At 47.0% G+C, this 17361-nt stretch overlaps 1 long non-coding RNA gene across 3 annotated transcripts; it reads right to left on the bottom strand.

The window, feature by feature from the left end:
- Nucleotides 1-2264: 2264 nt before the first annotated feature.
- LOC136789006 (uncharacterized) lies at nt 2265-13569 on the bottom strand. Of its 3 annotated transcripts, XR_010827690.1 has the most exons (5): nt 13126-13539; nt 12735-12957; nt 10655-10717; nt 4650-8406; nt 2265-3798 (listed from the first exon to the last, which is right to left on the bottom strand). It is a non-coding gene; the product is annotated as an uncharacterized lncRNA (long non-coding RNA). The 3 variants fall into 3 exon arrangements; XR_010827688.1 differs by having other exon boundaries at nt 2265-8406; nt 13126-13569; XR_010827689.1 differs by having other exon boundaries at nt 2265-8403; nt 13126-13569.
- Between the last annotated feature and the right edge of the window lie 3792 nt (nt 13570-17361).

Genomic DNA, 17361 nt, shown 5'->3' with positions numbered 1-17361 from the left:
ACCCAACATCTATACATCACATATGCATATGTACATATACATACACATATACGTCTGTCCTATCCCTATCCCTATGACCTCTAACATAGGCTATTGAGCAAACGCCCATTAGTAGGTGTCAGTGGTGTTCCTAGACCATTTTATTTTTATTTAAATCTGTAAGAAATGGTTTTTCTTGCTCCAAGGTCACTGAGCAGTGTGTGACACACGGCGTAGCCAGAAGATTCACCTCAAAAGGAGGCTCCTGGCGAGAGCTCAGATGCCAGTGCCGCTGCACCCAGGGAGCGGGGTCACACTGCTGCCCTGTGCTGGCACCATGCGGGGTGACACCAGCACACCCAGTAACAGGACACGAGGCGCTTAGCAGGACTGGTGGGGCTGGGGGCAGCTGCCCAGCACCCCAATTGCTGTGCGACGGGGAATGTGCGGGCCCTTGCTCACCGGCACAACGTTCACAGCTTCTGTGTAGGGGGGAATCTGCAAACAGCCTCAAACGGAGGTGAATTCAGATGCGGGAGCATGGGTGGAGTTCACATTGGCATGGCGCACCCCGGCATGCTCCAGAGCCAGAGTTTGTATTTCTGCACAGAATTGGGTGTGGGTGCTTTGGGCGTGAGGAGCACGGAGCAGAGGACCTCCAACTGTGCAGGCTGTGCCGAGACGCTGCTCAGCACAAAGAGCCCTCATTTCCCCAGGCTTCTCAAGGATGTGCGTATTCTAAACATCAGGTTTATTCCCTAAAAATTAATGAAACCTTTCAGCGCTTGAGGTAAGTCAAGTGCTCATATACCTTTTCCTGGACCAGGGCCCGAGTAAACAATAAAAAGAAAAATAAACTACCTGTCAAATCGAACACGTGTGAATTTCTCGAGGCCACATCCAGTATTAGGTTAAAGGAACTCGCATTTCAAAAGAAACCTTGTAGAACTTATTTAAATTTTAAAAATAGTTTAAATGATTTTAATATTTTTCTTACTAGCATTTCGTGCTTTATAAGCAGCGCCCATCCACAGTTAAAACATCCAGATGTTTTAACTAAAGTTAAACTATGAAACAGAACAAAAATAAAACCCATGGAATACTTGCCAGATAGCTCAACCACATCTGTTCAGAAAACCATAATACTAGTTCAAAATAATAACAGCAACTATCATTTTCAAGCATGCACAGGATTAAAATAAAAACAAACATGCTTTTGTGCAGAGGATGAAGAACTGGAAAGCTGAGATTCTGCTCTGGGAATATCACTCGCTCCCCCTTTGAACTGGGAAATACGTGCTCGAGCGAGGCCCGACGGAGGCCGAGGCCCACCTCCGCGGCACGGAGGAGTGTTTGTTCCTCTGCTCTTGGATCGGCAGCAGAGGAGCTGAGCCCCGCGGGGAGCACAGCCCTGCTCGCTCGCCCCCCGGCCCGGCGGCGGTGTCGGGTGGGTCACCGCATCCCACCCAAGCGCTCGTCACAGATCCGGCCTTGGATGGCTTAGGCCATGCCGGCACTGCCCGACAGCATGGCTGCTGTACTCAGGAAAAAGGAGCTTTAGGGGCTTGGTTCCTAAAAGAACAAAGTGAGGGGCTTGCCGCCTCCTTGGGGCCTCACCAGGAGCAATAACATCAGTTAGGCTGCTGTCTTGCCTTCAGCACCTGGACGCAGCACCTTCAGCGAGCATTTTCCTGCTGCCAGCATGGCACCATTAGTAACACGGCTGAAGGCCGATGGATGCAACTCCCCAGACACCCCCAGGTTTATTGCTCTGGCACCCCAAATGCGCAGGAGGGAGAAGCACAGGCAGTGCTGCCATGGGAGCTCTCGGTGGGGAGTACCTAGGGACCCCTCCCCGCCGCATTATTCTGGCTCTGGGGGCAGAGAGGCCTTCCCCTACACCCTGGGAGCTCAGCACCGTGGGATGTGCCCGCTGCAGGACTCTGCCCTTCACTGCCACGCTTGGTGCTTCCCAACCGGCCTCACCTACACGCTTGGATGGAGAGGTCGCGCCAAAACCTTGGCGCTTCGGCACTTCTCCCCTGCCGAGACGCAGCTCTCCGGCTTTGTGCCTCCCCATTAGACAGCACTTGCTAAACCCACCCCGGCTCTTCTCCTTGCGAATAGCCCCCTATTTTTCTCCCTGGGTTTGCAGGGAGCCGTGGCCGGGCTGCGGTGCCCGGCAGCGAGGCGAGGCCACCGGCGGAGCGGGCTGCGTGCGGCAGAGCAGCAGGGGGAGCTCAGACATCCCATTTGGCTCTCTCAAAATGTCAGTCCTTGAGACCTTCTGAGCAATTAAACAAAATTTAGTGTGAATCAATCATACAGACATGAGGGTGTAAAATAATGAAGATAGATGTTGTTTAAACCCTTAGAAGAGTTCCTGCCTGCGCTAGATATCATCCTGAGCAGTATTAGATTATCCAAGTGACCTTAGAAGCGTTCAAGTGTCCACATCAGCACGTCGAGATAGGAGGAAGCGGGTGGCGATGTGCAGCTCCACCAGCTCATTTGCCTCCTGGTTTCGGTCCCTTCTTTTTCAAAGTACCTCCTTCCCCCAGCGCTGCGGGCACGATTCGGGTCCACACAGAGGCTGAGCACCGCGGCGAGCGGTGCCCGCAGCCGGGCGGCAGCAACTGCTGGAGCGAGAGGAGCTCTCCTCCCCTGCGTTCTTTCTGTCTTGCTATAGGGAAATAAATCTTTTGCTTTGAGAGTGAAAATCCGCCTTAAAAACTTCCCAGATGTGGGACCAATATATTCAGTTTCACTGAAGGTTCCTGAATCCGAGGTCTGTGCCGGGCTGGCCGCTCGCTCCTGTTTCCTCATCTGTGCTTTACAGAGGAAGCAGGTGGGTTTAAAGCTCTCTAAAGACACCAAAGCAGTTCTTTACAAAGTGACTTGCAAAGCAAAAATGAAAAAAAAAAAAAAAAAAAAAAAGATTATTTTTTCCCAGGGATTTTTGAGCATACGAAGCACAAAAATAATCACATAAATGGCACAAAGAAAAAGAAAAAAAAAGCAAGCATTAGTCTAAGTCAGCAATCCAAATGCAGCCTCCCTGCTGCTTCGCCTCCATGCCCCCGTGACACGACACGTATGTCTGGATTGCAATGAGCTCTTCTGCTTAGTGGAGACCCCTGTCCTGGAGAATCCCCCATCTCCCTGCTCCTGGCCGTGCACAGGCATGAAGTGCTCTATGCATCCTCCAGACGCCTCTCCCAAGCAGAGAGGTTTCCATCCTTGTTTACTGCTCTTTCCCTCTTCTGCCACTTCATAAATAAAATAAGTAAATAATGCAGTAAAAAACATTGTTCCTCTCGAAAAAATCCAGATCTGTATCTTCCGCCCCTAGGAAAACACGTACAGCATCAAGAACCGATGCTGGCATCTCCTTTCTTCCTGACCTGTGCCAAATATGCAGGTGGCTTTGGAGCAGCCAGAGATGAGCACATGCAGCCCCATCTTGAGCGGTTACCGCCCTTGGTCTAGACAGTTGGGTTTTGCTCCAGAAATTTGTGATAATTTTCATTGAGAAATCTCTTAGAAAAAGAAATGCCCTGGGAGCAGCGGCCGGGGTGTGGTGAGGCCGGCAGGCTCGCAGCCGAGCGCAGGGCTTCCTTTCCCTGTGCCTTCCTGCGAGGATCCTGCAGCCCCGCACGCCCCAGAGCCGCCGGGAGCCCCCGCGCTCACCGGGGTCTGTGCAGAGCCTCGGCCTCGGAGCTCGCCCCCCTGCCGGGCCGCGGGCCTTCTCACCGAGCTGTGCTTGGCTTCAGGTGCACATTGCACATTGCACTGGGGAGTCGGTTGTTTTGTCTTGGGCTGAAACAAAAGTGGCATAAAGTCAGCTTAATTTCAGTGATTTCACTAATGCGGTGGGAAAAGAGGAAACTGGCTTCTTCCAAGGAAGAAATGCTGATGCTCTTTCATAATTTCTATAATGACATTTGATATTATGGTGATGAGTGCCTTAGAAATACATATGATAATCATTATAATCAAGCACATGTGTCTGGAGAGTGTAATAGGTACATTCGATAAATTGGAAAATAAACATGTGTTAAGGAACGACTTCTAATATTAATTTCCATTTTTAGAAAGCAAGGTCCCAGATCCAAACGGGGATTAAAGAGCCAAAACGGGACTTTAAATGGGACAGATGCCTAAATCCAGAATCATAATCCCCAGCCCTCCCACTCGGCCGCTGCTAACGGTGGAAGCAACTGCTCTCGCGCGGTGACTCAGTGTGGGAGCGTGCACGTGGCCGCGCCACCAAAATTCTCCAGCAGTGAGGTGTTCCCCACGCCTGGCTCGCTCGGCAGCTGGGCGCTGGTGGGGACACCCTCGGATGGGTGGGTGGGTTGGTGGATGGATGGGTGGATGGATGGATGGATGGATGGATGGATGGATGGATGGATGGATGGATGGATGGATGGATGGATTGATGGAAGCACCCCCGGGCCGGCTGCTGCCTCTCGTGCCATGGCTCTCCCATATTGTTGGGATGCCTGTGGGCAGAACCTGAGTTTATTTTCCCGTGCTGAAACACAGTTCTGCTCCTGCAATTAAACGCAAACATACAAATGTGCCACTGCACCTACAATTTAGCAGTAAGCAATGGAAGGCCTCTTACAAAAGCCAGTAAATAACGGTAAGTAAGAGCCCCGACTCACCTCTACGCCGCTGGAGCTTTGCAGCGATGTAATGCTACGGCACGCAGCAGAATTACTCCGGGACAAAAGTAGGGCAATGCTCTGCTGAATGAGGCACATCGCATTCTTTTTGAATGGAATAAAAACAAAATATCACTTCATGGACTTCTCAGGCAAGTCCAACAGCTGTTGTAAATCAGAGTAACCCCACTGGCTTCAGTGGATCTACTGCAATTTATAGCAGCTGGGAATCTGGCCTCGCGTTCCCCAGATAGGTACTGGATTTTACCATTAGCAGTTTAATCCTGTAAGTAGGGATTTATTACAGAAAGGAAAACATGAATAACTGTGAACACAATGAGCAGTGCTATATTTTGAAAAGAGTAAAAGAATATTATTAGAAGGTGCATAATAACTCTTAAGAAACAAAATTAATATAACAAAGCCAGAGCAACCAGGCGCTGCAGTTATTTGGCCTCCTGAGCTGAGGAATTTAACTTTTCCAGAAAACCTTGGCCCTTGACTGAAGTGCTGGAAAGATGGAAGACACTGTCTCCATTGCACTACACAGCCTATTGATTTTATAAGTCATCAATGTATATTGTCTGTCTATACTATTAACAGGACAAGCAGGAGGTGCACATAGTCATTTGACTGCATAAGCCAGTTGTCCCATGCTGTGCCCTATGGGAAGCCACTGATTCTTACACTTGGAGCAGGGACAATGCAACTTAATCAGACTGACAGGAAACAGGCAGCAATTACAGTGTGCAGCTACATCTGCTGGGTTCCACTTCACTGAAGGAAGAGTTATCTCAATTTTAATGTACATCCCTTTTTCATGTTTCATTTAACCTCTGCTGTATTATTAAACACATCAAAATATAATGACAGTCGTTAAAAAAGAAAAAGAGAACATTTTGGAAATTTTGGACTCTCCCCCTTTATCTGTAATTTAACAGTACCGGTTTTACTCTCCTGTAACGTTCTGCAGCAGTGGAAGTCTAATTTAATATATAGTAGTGTTTATTTTAAATAGCGAGTACAGACCCAATCCCTCTTCTCACAAAGTCAATGGCAAAATAACTACTGATTCGCTGAGAGCAAGATGTGACCTGCTGATACCACGTCTTATTAATTTAGACAGCGGAGTGAAGCCTTCCCAATACTTTGCTCATTTTCACAAATTGTGTTGCTAACCTTGAGAGGTTCTTATTGTTAGTGTTTCACTGGCAAAGGAACAACTTGGGATTCTTGAAAACGTTGGTGTGAAAACTGGGGTCAGGGAAGGGAAAACTGCCTCTTGAAAGCCAAGAGGAGCTGCCCATGGGCTGTGAGGGATGGGGCCTTGTCCCTTGTGCCTCAAGCAGGTGGCCACGGCGCCGCATGCCCGGGGCCAGGACTGCGGATCCTGGAGATCCCAGAGAGCAGGGTGATGCTCTACCAGCGTGCATCCCACCGGGAGTGTTTGTGAGATCAGGGACAGCTTCGTGCTCGTGTGGCCAATGGTCAGACACCTCCACGCATACGAAGAACAAGCCAGTATTGAGCTTCGTTTAGCGACAGATACAAATTGAGATGCAGGAATCACTGGGCTGGAAATGGGACCACAGGCTTAGTGTCTCAGGTCCATGTGAAATACCAAAACTCTTGGTTGTGGTGTCTGGTGCAGACAAGGATGGGTCTATAACCAGCCATACAGCATACTGCTAGTGCTGCAGGGTGGTTTATTAAATATTTTTAATAAAATGCCTAAATGTGTTCAGGTATCCGCTAAGAACATTCTTACCATTCACTTTTTATTATCGCCACTAAAAACAGGATTGGGGGCTTACCATACCCAACTTGCCTCAAACTTTCAGAAATATCCTTTCTGGCCAGATGTTAATTTATTTTTTTATTTTTACACGACACTTCCGGTAGATGTGAATTTCTTATTATTGCTGTATAAAACCTATCTGCATGACATCTCCAGAGGTTTACAACCTGGTGCTGCTGTCAAGATTCGGTGCTCTTTCCTCTCCAGCTGATCATTGGCTACCTTTCAGTTTTATCTGGGAGTTTTACGGTCAAAACCTCCTCAGGTGCCCCCAGGGATTCAGCCGGGTCGCGTTTACCTTGCTGAGCGCTCCAGCTGGGGACCGGCATGGAGGCCCCACGGGGCAGTGGCCAGGCGCGGCTGGGCGCTGAGGCCTGCAGCTGCCGCAGGGCACGGAGCTGCCGCGGCCAGCTCGGGCCTTAGCCACGTCTCTGCCTTGATCCTTCCTGTTTGCTCCCTTCTCCTCTGCTGATGTTACCAGCCTGCTACAGCTTAGAGTTTCCTTCTGCTCCTGTGTCCACGCTAAGGCCTGGTTTGGTCCCTCATTTGGCGGCCTACCAAACGTCGCTGTCTTCTATCTGCCCCATCAGGCTGTAATTTGTAAAGCCAACAAAAGAGCGAGTCAACACTATCTCTTGAGTTTCCAGTGTCATCTTTTATCGGTGTGTATCTTCCAGATCCAGCCAACGCTGCCTGTAATCACTCTTGAGCTTGTGAGAAGTCTTACTGAATCACCTTCCCGGGTCAGCGGGGCCATTTACACGCTTCCAGCCCGACGGCGTGCACTGCTGTTTGCAGAAGCAAAGCCGCCTGTCGTAAGCTCCCTAGAACCAAGGCTGAGTTTATTTGTGTAAAAAAGTAAGAACAAAACAAATTAGTATGATGATACCATTGCACTAATTATTACTACTTGGTAATAATCCTAGAATTGGATGCAGAATAATCCCGCAGGAATATATTGTTATAATTTATTTATGTAATATTTTGTTCACTGAGGGAGGCATATGAGTTGTGCATCTTAAGTCAGATTCTCAATCGATTAAATCTATACTGAATTCAGAAGAAATAAAGTGATCTACACCACTGAAGGATCTCTGTTTCGCAGAAGCTTCCAGCAAGTCTTTCCACTGCAGAGACCACACAGTTCTCCAGGACGACCGCATCGCGCACAAATGTCTGAATTGTTATGCAGGTAGTTCTGAGCAGCAGCAACACCAGCTCATTTCATACTGATGAGCTTCCTTGCCATAAAGGAGGAAAGCATTCTGACAGATATCAGGGTGAGAAGCCAGCGTGGTGAAGCTCTACCAAAAGCTGCAGCCAGGAGTGCAGTGGCATAAATAACTCCATGGCTACAGCCCTCAGTAGAGACGCGGCAGTGACAGAACACTTTGGGTTTCATTTCTGGGTGGAAAAAAATGCATCTAAACCACAAAATCCATAGGTTTGAAATTTTTCATAATCACAGTGCTTCACAGTGGTGCCTTCATAGCATCTAGGATACCTTTGGTATAATTCAGACGCCTTGTAAACAATGTTTGAACAGTCTCATATTCCGATGAGATATATAACAGTACAGACGCATTAGAGCCAAATTTGGGCACAGAAAACAATTAGAGCTCCAATATCAAGAAACTTTAACTTCATAGCAAGAGGGTTATTTCTCTGCCAGGGTGCCGCTGGGACCTGCTCCCACGACAACCCCAGAGGCTGGAACACCTTACCACGGCGTCAAATTGCAGCCCCTCATCCTCTGAAAATAACTCTCAAGTACAGGCCAGGTGCATCCATGCTGCATGCCAGATGAAACATCTTATATGAAGCCAACCAGCTCCCGAGCCCGTACTGCACATCTGGAAAGGCCCTGCTGACTTCTGCACGAGGCACGGCTTGTTTGCACTGCGCAGCTTCCACGATCCAGAGTGCCCTCCTGTGCCGCATCTATCTCGTAGCTGACTGCTGGCAGAAGGAGGCAGGAGGGAGAGTGAGGGCAAGAGAGATGGTGCCGGGGGTTAAAATAACCTGTTCTGTACTGCTCGACCCAACAGCACACCCATAACCTGGGGCAGTGCTCCCATAACATCTTCCATGCAATGGAGGCTACCTTATCCCAGCTGGACCAAAGCATGGACTGTTTGACAGGTGCTAAAGAGGAGCACCAGAAACCCACCGTCCTTGTCAGCAGAACCAACCCGTAGGCCCAGAGAAGCTGCCAGAAGTTGTCTGTGTCAAAAAGTTCAAATTAGTCCGGTAAGTGCAGGGCCACAGTCCTCTTCCCATCACACGGCCCAGTCAGACAGCTTACTCATGCCTCTGTAACGCTTAACAACTGCTCGCATAACCCACAGCCCACTTGTGTTACTGACATCTCCCTGCATAAAGAGCATTGGCCATGCCTTGGGGGTTTTTGCACAGCTAAATTCAGGAAAGTGCTGCCTGACCAGCTCATCTGCTCAGCGGGAAGCTGCTTTTAACAGGGCACTTCGAGAAAGGCCTAATACGTGTTCAGAGCTAAGCAGGGATCAAGTCTACAAGACCCTGCTCTGGGAAAGTCTCTTCGTTTTGGAAAACCAGCACAGTGCTGTAATAGCAGGGCAACTTCCCCGAGAAGCTCTCACCCAGCTGGCCTGGAGCTTACATGACCCTGCAGCCCTGAATTCAAACTGTTTGTATCAGGCTTTGTATCAGTGCTTTCCTCACTGCTTGAGCAAACTGGGCAGAGGACAGGGTATGCTGGTTTGGAACGGGTTCTGCCGGCTGCCCTAGCATCCACGAGTCAGGGAGAAGGAAGGGTGATGCTGGCGGGCAGTCACGAGCGGGAGGTGGCTACAGAAACACCCTCGGGACGAGATGAGCTGCATCTGGCACTCGCTGAACTACGGGATCTGCTTAGCTGGAATGGTCCAGGGCTGACCTGCAGGTGATGGCCCGGCAGCATTTTGCCCGTTTTGCCCCTAGTCCCTACACAATTAAGACGTTCACAAAGGCACTAGAGCTGCCACCCTATTGCACGGTCAGTCTCTTGGTTCCTCAGGCAGGTGCCTGGATTTGCCTCTGACAAAGCCAGCCAGGGCCTCTGGGCACCCTTGGGGTCAGGCAGTGTGGACAATGGGCCGATTTGGTGCTAAGGACGTGATTGCAGGGCAGAACACAAACAAACAAACACTGTGGGTAATTTGCACAGGGAATGGCTGCAAAATTAGCAAGGATTTACATGGTGTATCATGTTCTGAAATCATGTCACCTGGCTGGGGTAGAGGCACAAGCACTTTTAGAGTATGTTCAAGACCTCCGGGCTTTCACCAGCTGTGCAGGGCACTGGTACTCCCGCAGCCCTGCTGCAGTGACAAGTCTCCTCCATTTACTGCTCCAGCTATCAGGCACTGCTTGCTGAAGTGCACGCAGGAAGCAGCTCAGCAGCAGGTGAAAGGCTGCAGCTGCACTGATGTAAATGTTCTCCTCCTTTGTGTAACCAAAACGTGCCAGGACCCATCGCCGAGGATGACAGGTTTTTTCTAGCTGGAAACCAGCTTTTCTAACACTCTTTTTATGTGTGAGCTTCCAGTCTATTTACCCCAGCTACGTTGCACTGTCACACTAAGTGCGGGGCTTGGATGTGGCCATTTAAAGAAGGGAGGGAATCACTAAAGTTTTCTCAAAGGTTTTAGTTTCGGTTTTGGAGACAGGTTTGTTCCCCCTTGTTGAAAGATGAGAATCCTGGCATGCACTGTGAAGCCCAGGTGATAGGCACCCCACGCCTCCGGGTTTATTACAGCTCATTCAGTGATGATTACAGCTCCCACAAGTCCTACCTGGGTTACTAATAAAGTCTGACCGTTAAAAATTGGATCCGTTCTACCACTTCAGATGAAGGGCATGGCATTTAAGAGGAAGAAATAATTATCCGTTCTGATTTGCTCTCTGTGTAAGCACAGTGCCCTGTCTGTTGCCCAGTTCTCCTTCCCCGAGAGGCCCAGGACAGCCTCCACCATGCCACGATTCCCACCTGCTGAATGCCTACCTACAGTTCTTGCCTCCAGCCTCATTATGCACTTAATTAAGAATCACTGGTTTACATGTGTCAGTCTAAAACTGGCTTGTCTAACATAAATTGAAAGTGTTAAACCAAGATGATACTTTTAAGCTGTAACCTAAAGAAAATATATGAAAGCAACTACTCCGCCTGGAAAACAATGAAGAAACCAACCGGAGGGGGTAATCAGCATTTGAGGAGTCTTTAATCTAACAAGGACATCTTAAGTGAAGTTGCCTGAAAAAAAAAAAAAAAAAAGGTTATGTGCAATTGCCAAACACCTACCCATATTCAGAGGATTCCTCTGAAGCACCACATGTTAATTGGAAGGAAGTTGGAAAGCTTTCTATCAGGATCTGATAATAAGCTTCATTAATATGGGGTACAGTGGTGCATTGCATATTAATAAAAAGGCAGCTAAGATAATTAAAGGGTGAGTTAGTTGAGAAGTATATGTCTATACGATGTGGTAAAAAGGTCTAACCCAGCACTATCTGACATCCACATGCTTATCAAAATAAATATATACATATACAGATAAGAGAACATGCACCAGTAAGAGATGCAAGGTGCTACGGGTAACTGAGGAAAGCGTGGCTCAGCTGGAGGTGGTAAACAGAAGCAAACGCCCTGCAGAAATGGAGGAGAGTACTTCCATTTCCTTAAGACTTAGCGAGTGCAGGGCCTAAAGAGGTTGTTTGTTTGGGACAAATGACCCTAACATGTAAAAAGTATTGCTGCTCAACTCTGAGAGCACAACTAAAAGAATTGTTCTGTTGAGCAAGACCTTAGATTAGATATGAATTATTCCATTTTCATTTCATTTAGTTTGATTTTCTCTCTATTTCCTATTTTCTAAATTAAATAAACCTTGCTTGATTTAAGATAATTTTCCTTTACTGACTATTACTTAGGGATAAGCGTTGCAAAGCCATTCCATGAGAGGAGGAAGACAAAACTGAAGGTTTAGAGGAACAGAAGTAAAGCAGATATCCAAGCGAGAAATATGACGAAAGGTGAGCTGTCTACACCTCAGCCCAAGAACCGTTGCAAATTCAGGGAGATTCTGGATAGAAAGGAAACAGGGGAAAGTCTTAAAACGAAGGTGCTAGATAAAAAGAGACATGGTCTAAAAGAGACCATGTACAACCTGTATATTATATGTCTTGTTCAAATACTTGGTCTCTCTCTCCACATCTAACATCACTGCCACATCGTACCACTCCACATACATACCCACAACTCGTATTATTGCCATCAAATAAATAACAGAATTGTTTCATATTTCACTGAAGAGACATTTCTGCTTGTAACATCATCTGTGAATTAAAGTTTTATTAAAACGTACAGCTTTAAGAAATAAGCTGGCTTTGATCAATACCACACGCTTTTCCAGTGCTTCTAGAGACACTGCCGAGCTTCCTTTGCTTCTCCTATTCTTAAAATTTTCATAAGTTGAGCTACTCTTGTATTTACAGATAGTACAGCAAGAGGGACCCATAACTGGTAAATAGAGTTGGATGATATACCTTTTTTCTTGGGAGTTATGTGAAGAGATTATGGGCTTCAACAATTTAACTGCCTTGTTTTATTTCTACTTTATATTGCAGTTGCATCTGGAAATCAGAAAATTCAGTTCTGAAAATAAGAGAGGGAGAGACCGGGGAACAGAGGAGAGGAGGAAAGCAAGAAAAAGGAGAGAAATTGGAGCAGGTTAGTCTGGACATGTTCAGTTGCTCATTTGGCTTGATTCAATCACAGAGTTTTTGCCCAAAATATTAATACCTGCAAGCTGAATGCCATTTTTCTCCATATTTTTTTGTTTTGTTTTTCTGCTTCCAGAGAGATGGGCAGCAAAGCATCTCTCTAACATTGTACCCTCAACCCCATGAACATCCTTAACGGATTAATGCCTCCAGTCTTGTAGCTCTTTAGTAGCCACTAATGTATGCAAAGCAAATCGTTTTGGATTTACCTAGAACATCACTGCCCACCCTGTAATTTGTAACTGCTGTTTGCAGTGACAGAAACTCTTAATCACGCGACAGGCCAGACGTATGCCTTAAACTCATTAAAAGCAGCAAACTTTTTAAGGACGAAATACCAGAAGCGGCTAATCTCCACCTGGGCGATCAGACCCGAGCCACGTTTTCCCAGGGGACCAATATCCTTCCCACAGACCGTACTGGTGGGGCAGGCACCCAGAGGCTTCTGTCCCCCCGCCGCTCCCACCCCACGGCCCCTCTGCACCCACCTGCACCCAGAGGTCCGGGTCTGTGCTCGGTGCTGCCGCTGCGCCTGCCCGAGGACAGCCCCGACGTGCCCCCTGCACGGAGACTTTCCCTTTGCATCGGTTCGGATCCGAGAGCTGGCTTTGCATGGGGAGGTGCCTTCGTTCCCAGCTGTGCACAGCACTGTTCTAACACCACTTGCACTCTCCAAACTCTTGCTTCACCGGAAACAGTAACCAAAGCAAACTACAAGAAAAAGAAAAAAAAAAAAAAAGAAAAGAAAAAAGGAAAAAAAAAGACAAAAATGAGCAACAAATAGGGAAAAAAAAAAAAAACAAGGAAATGCTGAAGCAATCACTCCTCTTTATACATTTGTTTTGCTGTTTGACACACGCAATAAATTGTAAGAGTTACCAAATAACCATTGAAGTTCAAATGATGTACACAAATCTATAATCTCAGTTAGCTGCTCGCTGGCATACTTCAGGAATGCCACTGTGTCCTCCAGTGTAATTCTGTATCAATGACTTTTCCAAATAAATCTAGTTGCTGGTTTATATTAATGAACTGTCACAGTTCCCATTGTTTTCCCATGGTCTTGCAGCTGCATTCTTTCACAGGTGCTTGGCAAATTAAAATGATGCTGGTTTGGGGTTTCAGCCTGATACAAAATCACTCCTTCAGCAGATTGTTAGGGAGTTATTCAAGCAAGAAACACATCTTTACTTTAGACATTCTGCTTTTCTCCTCATCCTTCCCTTCCTTCACTGACCCTTTCTGATGCTTCCCGGTGATGAAATAAAAAGCAAGATTGCTTCTTGTTTCTACTTAGAGAATAACTCATTTGACAGTAATAAGCTGGGAGAGAAAAGCACGGCTCGAGTCTGCTCGGTTATCCTGCTGTAAATCAAAAGCCCTCCCAGCGAAGCTAGCGTGCTGGGCCTCGTGGTGGTGGGAAGTGCCATCGCCCTGCTGGTTTGTGGAGCTGAGCTCGCACACCGATGGGCCAAGGGTCTGGCACAGCTCAGACGGGTAGAGCTGGTGGGATAATGGGGCTGGTGAATTTGTTAATCAAAAAAAATAAATAAATAGAGCAATAATGGTAATTACGATTGTTTCATTTCTAAGCACAATCCGGAGTGGAATCTCAGAGCATCAGGAGCGCTGATGGGACAACTCTGCCGCTGCCCCTGGGAGCAGGAGCCCGGCTGCCTCCCCTGAAGGCGGCAGGCGATGCTGGCGTTGCCACTTCTCAGCCTCAGCGCTCCCCCTGCTCCGAGGTAAGGCACACGCTGTGTTCTCAGCCCTGGGGCAAGGCCGATCTCAAGGGCATGTAGAAAGGGCCATGGAGGAGCCTGCAGAGCCCGCTGGCCACCGGGCTCCGAGGATCCACGGGAAATGTGTGCACCAGCTGTGCTCCGTGATTCCCCGCCGAACCCAAAGGCTCACTATTAAAGTCGCGGGTGAGGATGAGATATTAAATATTTGCCATGAGGTTCAACAGTTCTTGAAACAATCCAGTAGGGCATCATTGCTTTTATTTAAAATCTTTCACTTGTGACTCAACATTAACAATAACAATGAGAACATTTAATATGCAAGAACATATTCATTTACACTAGCCAGACGCAGTTTTGCTTTGCATTTCCTCCCTCTAGTGCTTTTTTTTTTTTTTAACCTAATCCCCTATTTCTTTTCAACTTTTTAAGCTCTCTCTCATTTTACAGACAACACAATCAATGTATCTGAAAAAGGCTCTAGAGTTCCTGCTGGGGAACAGGAGATTATTATATTTTAGGGATAACTTCATGCATTTCCATTACTCCTTCTAAACCAATTTTAAGATATTTAATTATATTTAATGCATATTAAGCAGCAAAAGCCACCACATCCTCATCCCTCGCCTGCTTCCTGCTGCACTTTTCCAGTTTCCTGCAGGTCAGCCTAAGGACGTCACCCACCGTGGGGACCTCGCCGGTCACACTGCTGTGCAGAACTTGAGTCCCTCCGCAAAGAGATCCAGGGCAGTCTCAAGGTAAAATTCAGCTCGTTGCTCTCACCGCAAAACCGAAGAGCCACAGAACTGCACCAACGCGATTACCAGAGAAGCTCACGGGATTTGATTCTGCTGTTTCCTCTCTTCAGGCAAAAGCTGTCAGCTCAGGGCTGGAGAGAGGTGTGTGGCCGTTCCTAGCCCAAACGAAGTGCACGGTGCGTTTATTTGCTGGCACAAACGTGACTGGGCTGAAGCAGCAGCTGCCGGTTTGCAGAGGAACCACCGACGGACAGACCCCCCCGGAGCTATCACCCAGCAAGCTTCCTCCGGTTCCCCAGTCCCAGTACGATTAATGAGGCAGGTTCCTAACAAAGATGACAACTTAAGGTAAATTATATGGATTCATATGCTTTTGAACTTATAATAAGCTTCTGCTGCGGGCCCCAGTGTCCGACACAACACACGCTATCCATAACATGTGCTTGCCCCCAGACTCCAGCTCCTGGGTTGGGTCCCAAAAGACTGGGATGTGTGGGGAATCCGGCCAAGCCACGTTTTTCTGAATGGGACTGCGGCAGAAAAGTGAAGGACATTTTATATTTCAGGAAGGACAGCTTACACCAAAAAAAAAAAAAAACACATCTTGATCCCATTGGTTCTCATACCAACCATGAGCTTTCAGTGCAACTTCTTTTGTTTTTAGTCTTCCTCCCAAATTTACCGGTTCTGAGCATGAGAAAGCTCAGCCCATTGTGTGACGCTAATTGTGTCAGTAAAAATGGCATATCACCATCCCACATTTTGCAAAAACTGTGAGCAGGTTTCAGCTGTAAAAAAGAAGACTCCAGAGATTTAAGATTCCAGAGTTCCTGTTAGTAGTATCACGTTAGTTATCAATGCAGAACTCTTAAAGTGGGTACACAAATCTGTCTAGTTTATTTTTAAAAATAATGGGAGAATCTTTTTTTAAAAAAATCCTAAATCTACAATATTTCTGCAATCAACATGATAAAGGGATGATTTCAAGTAGTTGAGGATTAAAATTTAGCTTTTTATTGAATAGAAAACATTCTACAAAAGCCAAACCCTGTTTCACTCTCTCGACCGTCTTCTTGCTATCTTCCCCCTAAACCTTGCCTCATTAGAAAATCTGCCCAGTTAAGGATGGAAAAAACTTTGGAATTTGATCTCATTTTTACTAAAAATGTCCTCTTGCCTTTTAGGAATCACTGCTTAAAATAATATTTACATTGGATTTAACCACTGCCCTACAATGCTATTTTAGCCCACAGAGGGCTTGCTACCGGTTTGTGCAGAAATGACAAGACATGGGGTGTTTCATCTCTTTCCCACCAGCTGCTAATTGCATTACAAGATGCTAACTTAAAGCGTATGAAAGTATTGTTTCCAGCCTCCGAGCAGAGAGGCAAGTCCAGAGAGGTGCTGCGCACCTGCAGCTCCAGCACGATTTGCTCTAATCAGGTTATTCTCCCTCTCCTGGGTGCTTCCAGGCAGCCTGTTATCTTAGCAGTTGGGTATTTCAGTTCAAACCCAACACTCCCCGGTATTTCAGGCAAATAACTCCGTCCCCACGAGACAGACAGGGTGTGCTGAAGCTTAGTTACTGCCCAAGACTGCAGCAGGCATTTGTGAGGTTTGACCCAGACCCCGTCTGCTCAGGACAGGTGGGAGCCTAACCACTGTCCATCCTTTTCCCCCCTCTGCGAGCCAGTGAGATCCCGTTGGTGCCTGAATTACAGAAGCGTTACCAAAGCACAGGAAACAACCCTTAGACTTTTTCCAGATAAGCAAATTCAGCAAACACAGCAAGAGCACACTTGGGCTTGATTTTGTGCCATTTGTCAGAAATATTTCTTCCTGATCTGCTGGCTTATCACTATATCGTGCTATCCCATCTTTTCCCTTTGCCACAGGGTGAGGCATTGTGTCTCCTTGGTGCTTTTTGCTGAGATGTCTTTGATGTATTTTATGGTTTCTCGTAGCCGGAGGAAGTTTCTCCTTGCACTTCCTCACATTGGACACTGGGTTGAAAGGCACGGCACAGGACTTGGTCACGAGTGAAGTGCAAAAAGTAAACAGATGTTATAAGTGAAAAGAAAGAAAGAAAAAAGAAAAAAAAAAAGAAAAAAACACACTAAATTAGATTGTGGAATTTCAGAATTGTTTTTCCCAGTCACAGCCGGGAAGTTATTAGGAACAGAAATAAGGATTTGTATTTTCTTTTGCTATCTTATTTTCAACCTGAGACAACTTGCTTGAGCTCATCTTAGAACTGTGGCACTACAGAGTCACCCCTCAGCCACTTTTACATTCACCTATTCTGAGGTTGTCAAACCCATCAAAGACTGTGAGGTGGAAATTTAAGATCCCCCCTGTAGCCAGTGGAGATATGTGGGTGCAAGGTGGCCAAACATAGGTGTCTACACTAGGGTGAGCAGACACATACCTCCCATGTAAACACCCGAAGTGCAGACAGCCTAAATTTAGATATCTGAGTCAAGAGTAAATCTTTCCTGCAGCGATAAGAAGCACTTCATCGGGATCCAAGACCAACAGAGGTTTGATGCTAGAAAACTCATGCCGCTATGGGTTTTCTGCTCTTTGTATTACTGTTTCCTTTCCAAAATCATGAA

Source organism: Anser cygnoides, chromosome Z (assembly GCF_040182565.1).
Source record: "Anser cygnoides isolate HZ-2024a breed goose chromosome Z, Taihu_goose_T2T_genome, whole genome shotgun sequence".
Classification (NCBI taxonomy): Eukaryota; Metazoa; Chordata; class Aves; order Anseriformes; family Anatidae; genus Anser; species Anser cygnoides.
Note: the sequence above shows the minus strand (reverse complement) of the source record. Positions and strands in the feature narration are given on the sequence as shown.